Source organism: Malurus melanocephalus, unplaced genomic scaffold (assembly GCF_030028575.1).
Source record: "Malurus melanocephalus ecotype Western Australia unplaced genomic scaffold, MMel_1.1 scaffold_1579, whole genome shotgun sequence".
Classification (NCBI taxonomy): domain Eukaryota; kingdom Metazoa; phylum Chordata; class Aves; order Passeriformes; family Maluridae; genus Malurus; species Malurus melanocephalus.
The window spans coordinates 1-7581 of NW_026624811.1; the positions used below are offsets into that span (position 1 = coordinate 1).

The 7581-nt window shown below is 43.9% G+C and overlaps 1 long non-coding RNA gene across 1 annotated transcript; it reads left to right on the forward strand.

The window, feature by feature from the left end:
• The first annotated feature begins 63 nt into the window (after positions 1 to 63).
• Positions 64 to 6111, forward strand: LOC130587150 (uncharacterized). Its single transcript, XR_008966758.1, has 3 exons — positions 64 to 78; positions 689 to 737; positions 5890 to 6111. It is a non-coding gene; the product is annotated as an uncharacterized LOC130587150 (long non-coding RNA).
• Positions 6112 to 7581: the final 1470 nt, after the last annotated feature.

Sequence of the window (7581 nt, forward strand, 5' to 3'; positions counted from 1 at the left end):
GGAGCGTTTATAGGGGATTTATAGGGGATTTATGGGGGATTTATGGGGGTTTTATATTATGTGGATCATCAGGGACAGGTGAGCTGGGATATTGGGGATTCTGTAAGCATTCTATAGGGGATCTATAGGGGATTTATAGGGGTTGTGGGTTCTATGGGGGGTGTCCATAGGGGATCGCTGCAGGTTGTGTGTCTGCAGGGTTTCTATAGGGGATCTGTAGGGTTTTTGTAGGGGATCTGTAGGGGTTGTGGGTTCTATAGGTGCAGGGGTGTCTGTAGGGGATCAGTGCAGATTGTGGGTCTATAGGGTTCCTACAGGGGATCTGTAGGGGTCTGTGGGGGCAGGGATGTCTATAGGGGATCAATGCGGGCTGTGGGCCTATAGGGTTTCTATAGGGTTTCTATAGGGTTTCTATAGGGGGTGTTTACAGGGTTTTCTATAGGGGAATGTGGGCTGGGCGGGTCCTGGGCACAGAGGAGGGGAAGGAGCAGATCCCGGAGAGATCCCAAACGGATCCCAAATGTTGGATCCCAAATGAATCCCACTCACATCCCAAATGAATCCCAATTCCCAGATTAATCCCAGTTGAATCCCAGCCAGATCCCAAATTAATCCCAGTTAAAATCCCAGTTTAATCCTAAATTAATCCCAGTTTAATCCCCTTATTTTAATTCCTGTTTTCCCGCAGCTTTTCCTGGACGACGCCAAAGTGAAGAATTTCACCACCTGCTTCAGAGGTGAGCGCTAATTAGGGACCCTCGTTAATTGGGGTCGGATCGTTAATGAGGAGCTGATCGTTAATTGGGATCCATCCCATTGTTTATTGGGATCCGATCATTAATTGGGGTCACATCCTTAATTGGGATTTGATTGCTAATGAGAATCCCGTTTTTAATTAGGATCCCTTCATTAATTGCGTTCCCATCATTAATTTAGATATTTTCATTAATTAGGATCCCATTATTAATTGGGATCTCTTCATTAATTAGGATTACATCATTAATTGGGATATATTCATTAATTAGGATCCCATCATTAATTGGGATACTGTCATTAATTGGGATACTGTCATTAGTTAGGGTCCTATCATTAATTGGGATTTGATCATTAATGAGGATGCCATCATTAATTTGGTTTTCATCATTAACTGGGGTCCCATCATTAATTTGGATCCCTTCATTAATTAGAATCCCATCATTAATTGGGATCTCTTAATTAATTAGGATCCCATTATTAATTGGGATCTCTTCACTAATTAGGATCCCTTCATTAATTGGGGTCCCATTGTTAATTGGGATCCCATCATTAATTAGGATCCCATCATTAATTGGGTTTCCATCATTAATTGGGATCCCATCATTAATTTGGACCTGATCACTAATCAGGATCCAATAATTAATTAGGACCCAATCATTAATTAGGATCCAGTCATTAATTAGGATCCCATCATTAATTTAGATCCAATTGTTTAATTGGGATCCCATCATTAACTGGGATGATCATTCATTATAATCTCATTTTTAATTGCTATTTGATCATTAATTGAGGTATCATCATTAATTGGGATTTAATCACTAATTAGGATTTTATTATTAATTGGATGCCCATAATTAATTGGGTTCTGATCATTAAGGTGCCATCATTAATTGGGATTTGATCATTAATGAGGATCCCATCATTAATTGTTGTCTGATCATTAATTAGGATCCCATCATTAATTGGGATCTGATCCCTAATTAGGGGGAACCAAACCTTGGGAAGGGAAGGGGGACCCCCTACTTTGCATATTCATTACCTCATTAATTAACTGCCCCGTTCATTAATATTTAATTATGAAATGCATTTTCTAATTTAAAAAACAATTTTTTATTTAAAACCTGAATCCCAGAAGCCGATCCCGGAAATCCCAGGAGCTGATCCTGAATCCCATCCCAGAAATCCCTGAATCCGATCCCGGAAATCCCTGAATCCAGTCCCACAAATTCCACCCCTTAAATCCCATAAATCCCATGATCCCATCCCATAAATCCCTGAATCCGATCCCATAAATCCACCAATCCAATCCCATAAATCCCTGAATCCGATCCTATAAATCCCATCCCATAAATTCCTGAATCCGATCCCAGAAATCCCTGAATCCGATCCCATAAATCCCATGATCTGATCCCAGAAATGCCGGAGTCCAATCCCATAAATCCAGGGAGCCAATCCCAAAATTCTCTGAATCCAATCCCATAAATCCCATGATCCTATCCCACAAATCTCATCCCACAAACGCCTGAATTCAATCCCATAAATCCATCAATCCAATCCCATAAATCCCTGAATGCAATCCCATAAATCCCTCAATCCCAACCCACAAATCCGGCAATCCCATCCCATAAACCCCTGAATCCGAGTCCATAAATCCCTGAATACGATCCCACAAATCTCATCCTATAAATCCCTCAATCCAATCCCAAAAATCCCCAAATAAAATCCCATTAATCCCTGAATTCCATCCCATAAATCCCGGGAGCTGATCCCTAAATCCAATCCCTAAATCCTGCAATCCAATCCCAAAAATCCCTCAATCCAATGCCACAAATTCCACCCCTCAAATCCCCTAAATCCCTGAATCCAATCCCATAAATCCTTATATTAAATCCCTGAATCCGAACCCTAAATAATCCATGAATCCAATCCCATAAATCCCATGATCCAATCCCACAAATCCCTGAATCCAATCCCACAAATCCCTCAATCCAGTCCCACAAATCCGATCCCATAAATCCCTGAATCCATCCCATAAATTCCTGAATCCGATCACATAAATTCCGGGATCTCATCCCTTAAATCCCTGAATCCGATCCCAAAAATCCCATGATCCGATCCCATAAATCCCCAAATCTGATCCCATAAATCCCGGGTTCTCATCCCATAAATCCCTCAATCCAGTTCCATAAATCCCTGAATCCGATCCCATAAATCCCTGAATCCGATCCCATAAATNTCCCTGAATCCAATCCCATTAATCCCAGGAGCCAATGCTTGAATCCGATCCCTAAATTCCTGAATCCAGTTCCATAAATCCCTGAATCCGATCCCATAAATCCCTGAATCCGATCCCATAAATGCCCGGATCCAATCCCATAAATCCGATCCAGTAAATCCCTGAATCCGATCCCATAAATCCAAATCCCTGAATCCAATCCCATAAATCCCGAGTGCCAATCCCTGAATCCGATCCCAAAAATCCCATGATCCAATCCCAAAAATCCCATGATCCAATCCCACAAATCTCATCCCATAAATCCCTCAATCCGATCCTATAAATCCCGGGATCTCATCCCATAAATTCCTCAATCCGATCCCATACATCCCTGGATCCCATCCCTCAACCCATCCCATAAATCCCTGAATCCCATCCCATAAACCCTTGAACCCAATCCCATAAATCCTTAAATTAAATCCCTGAATCCAATCCCATAAATCCCTGAATCCAATCCCATAAATCCCCAAATACGATCCCATTAATCCCTCAATTTGATGCCATAAATACCAGGAGCCGATCCGTTAATCCAATCTCATAGATTCCCGAATCCAATCCCTGAATCCAATCCCTGAATCCAATCCCATTAATCCCGGGAGCCAGTGCTTGAATCCGATCCCTAAATTCCTGAATCCAGTTCCATAAATCCCTGAATCCGATTCTATAAAATCCCGGGATCTCATCCCATAAATCCCTCAATCCGATCCCATAAATCCCTCAATCCAATCCCATAACTCCCCGAATCTGATCCCATAAATCCCGGGAGCCAATCCCTAAACCAATCCCATAAATCCTGCAATCCAATGCCACAAATTCCACCCCTTAAATCCCATAAATCCCTGAATCAAATCTTATAAATCGCTCGATCCAATCCCACAAATCTCATCCCAGAAATCCTTAAATTCAACCCTTAAATCCGATCCCATAAATTCCTGAATCCAATTCCATAAATCCCCGAATCCAATCCCATAAATCCCGGTATCTCATCCCATAAATCCCATGATCCAGTCCCACAAATCCGATCCCATAAATCCCTGAATCCCATCCCATTAATTCCTGAATCCGATCCCATAAATTCCGGGATCTCATCCCTTAAATCCCTGAATCCAATCCCATAAAAACCTGAATCCAGTTCCATAAATCCCCGAGTCCAGTCCCACAAATCCCACCCCCTTAAATAAATCCCATGATCCGATCCCATAAATCCCTGAATCCTATCCCATAAATCCCGAGTGCCAATCCCTAAATCCGATCCCATAAATCCAATGACCTGATCCCATAAATCCCATGACCCGATCCCATAAATCCCTCGATCCAATCCCACAAATCTCATCCCATAAATCCCCGAATCCGATCCCATAAATCCCATGATCCCATCCTTCAACCCATCCCATAAACCACTGAATCCGATCCCTAAATCCCTGAATCTGGTCCCATAAATCCCTTAATGCAATCCCAAAAATCCCAAAATACGATCCCATTAATCCCTCAATCCAATCCCATTAATCCTAGGAGCCGATCCCTGAATCCAATCCCATAAATCCCTGAATCCGATCCCATAAATCCCATCCCCTAAATCCTACAGATCCCACCCAATAAATCCCACAAATCCCTGAATCCGATCCCATTAATCCCTGAATCCAATCCCATTAATCCCAGGAGCCAATGCTTGAATCCGATCCCTAAATTCCTGAATCCAGTTCCATAAATCCCTGAATCCGATCCCTGAACCCAATCCCATAAATCCCTCAATCCGATCCCATAAATCCCATCCCCTAAATCCTACAAATCCCGCCCCATAAATCCCATTAATCCTGGGAGCCAACGCTTGAATCCGATCCCTAAATTCCTGAATCCAGTTCCATAAATCCCTGAATCCGATTCTATAAATCCCGGGATCTCATCCCATAAATTCCTGGACCCGATCCCATAAATCCCATGATCCAATCCCATAAATCCCATGATCCAATCCCACAAATGTCATCCCATAAATCCCCGAATCCGATCCCATGAATCCTGGGAGCCGATCCCTAAATCCAATCCCATAAATCCTGCAATCCAATGCCACAAATTCCACCCATTAAATCCCATAAATCCCTGAATCAAATCTTATAAATCCGTAAATTAAATCCCTGAATCCGAACCCTAAATCCCTGAATCCAATCCCATAAGTCCCATGATCCAATCCCACAAATTCCTGAATCCAGTTCCATAAATCCCTGAATTCAGTCCCACAAATCCCACCCCCTTAAATCGCATAAATCCCATGATCCAATCCCATAAATCCCGAGTGCCAATCCCTGAATCCGATCCCAAAAATCCCCTGATCCGATCCCATAAATCCCTGAATCGCATCCCATAAATCCCGAGGGCAAATCCCTGAATCTGATCCCAAAAAATCCCATGATCTGATCCCATAAATCCCTGAACCCAATCCCATAAATCCCATGACCCAATCCCACAAATCTCATCCCATAAATCCCCGAATCCGATCCCATAAATCCCTGAATCCAGTCCCACAAATTCCACCCCCTTAAACCGCATAAATCCCATGATCCAATCCCATAAATCCCTGAATGCAGTGCCATAAATCTCATCCCATAAATTCCATGATGCGATCCCACAAATCCGACCCCATAAATCCCTCAATCCGATTCTATAAATCCCGGAATCTCATCCCATAAATCCCATGATCCAATCCCATAAATCCCGGTATCTCATACCATAAATCCCTGAATGCGATCCCATAAATCCCATGATCCCATCCCACAAATCCAATCCCACAAATCCGATCCCACAAACCCCCGGATTCTCTCCCATATTCCCGTCCCCATTACCCCGTTGCTCCCCGCACACAGACGAGCGTTTCCTCTCCTTCTTCTTCTCGCGCCTGGAGCGGAACCGGAGCGGCCGCCACGAGGGCGCGTTCCCGTGGCTGTCGCGCTGCGGCCGCGAGCGCAAACCCCCCACAGAAATCCCACAAATCCCTCAATCCCATCCCTGAATCCAATCCCAGAAATCTCTGAATCCCATCCCATAAATCCCTCAATCCGATCCCATAAATTCCGGGATCTCATCCCATAAATCCCTGAACCCAATCCCATAAATCCTTGGAGCCAATCCCTGAATCCGATCCCATAAATCCCTTAATCTGATCCCGTAAAACCTTCAATCCAATCCCTAAAATCCCATTAATCCCGGGAGTCAATGCTTGAATCCGATCCCTAAATCCCTGAATCAGATCCCATAAATCCCCGAATCCAATCCCATAAATCCCTGGATCCAATCCCACAAATCTCATCCCATAAATCCTTAAATCCAATTCTTAAATCTGATCCCATAAATCCCATGATCCAATCCCTCCATCTCATCCCATAAATTCCTGAATGCAATCCCATAAATCCCATGATCCAATCCCACAAATCCCTGAATCCAATCCCTAAATCTGATCCAGTAAATCCCTGAATCTGATCCCATAAATCCCTGAATCCAATCCCATAAATCCCTGAATCCAGTTCCTTAAGTCCCTGAATCCAGTCCCACAAATCCCACCCCCATAAATCCCATAAATCCCTGAATCCAATCCCATAAATCCTGAGTGCCAATCCCTGAATCCGATCCCAAAAATCCCATGATCCGATCCCATAAATCCCGGGATCTCATCCCATAAATCCCTCAATCCGATCCCATAAATCCCATGATCCAATCCCACAAATCCGACCCCATAAATCCCTGAATGCAATCCCATAAATCCCTGAATCCAATCCCATAAATCCCTGAATCGCATCCCATAAATCAGTGAATCCAATCCCAAAAATCCCTGAATCCAATCTCTGAATCCAATCCCATAAATCCCTGAATCGCATCCGCTAAATCAGTGAATCCAATCCCAAAAATCCCTGAATCCGATCCCATAAATCCCATCCCCTAAATCCTACAAATCCCACCCCATAAATCCCATAAATCCCTGAATCCGATCCCCAAATTCCTGAATCCAGTTCCATAAATCCCTGAATCCGATTCTATAAATCCCGGAACCTCATCCCATAAATCCCGGAATCTCATTCCACAAATCCCATGACCCAATCCCACAAATCCGATCCCATAAATCCCATGACCCAGTCCCAGAAATCCGATCCCATAAATCCCATAAATCCCATGATTCCATCCCACAAATCCGACCCCATAAATCCCTAAATCCAATCCCATAAATCCCGGAATCTCATCCCATAAATCCCGGAATCTCATTCCATAAATCCCATTACCCAATCCCACAAATCCGATCCCATAAATCCCATGACCCAATCCCACAAATCCAATCCCATAAATTCCATGATCCAATCCCATAAATTCCACGATCTAATCCCATAAATCCCATGATCCCATCCCATAAATCCCCGAATGCAGTCCCCATTCCCGTCCCCATTACCCCGTTGCTCCCCGCACACAGACGAGCGTTTCCTCTCCTTCTTCTTCTCGCGCCTGGAGCGGAACCGGAGCGGCCGCCACGAGGGCGCGTTCCCGTGGCTGTCGCGCTGCGGCCGCGAGCG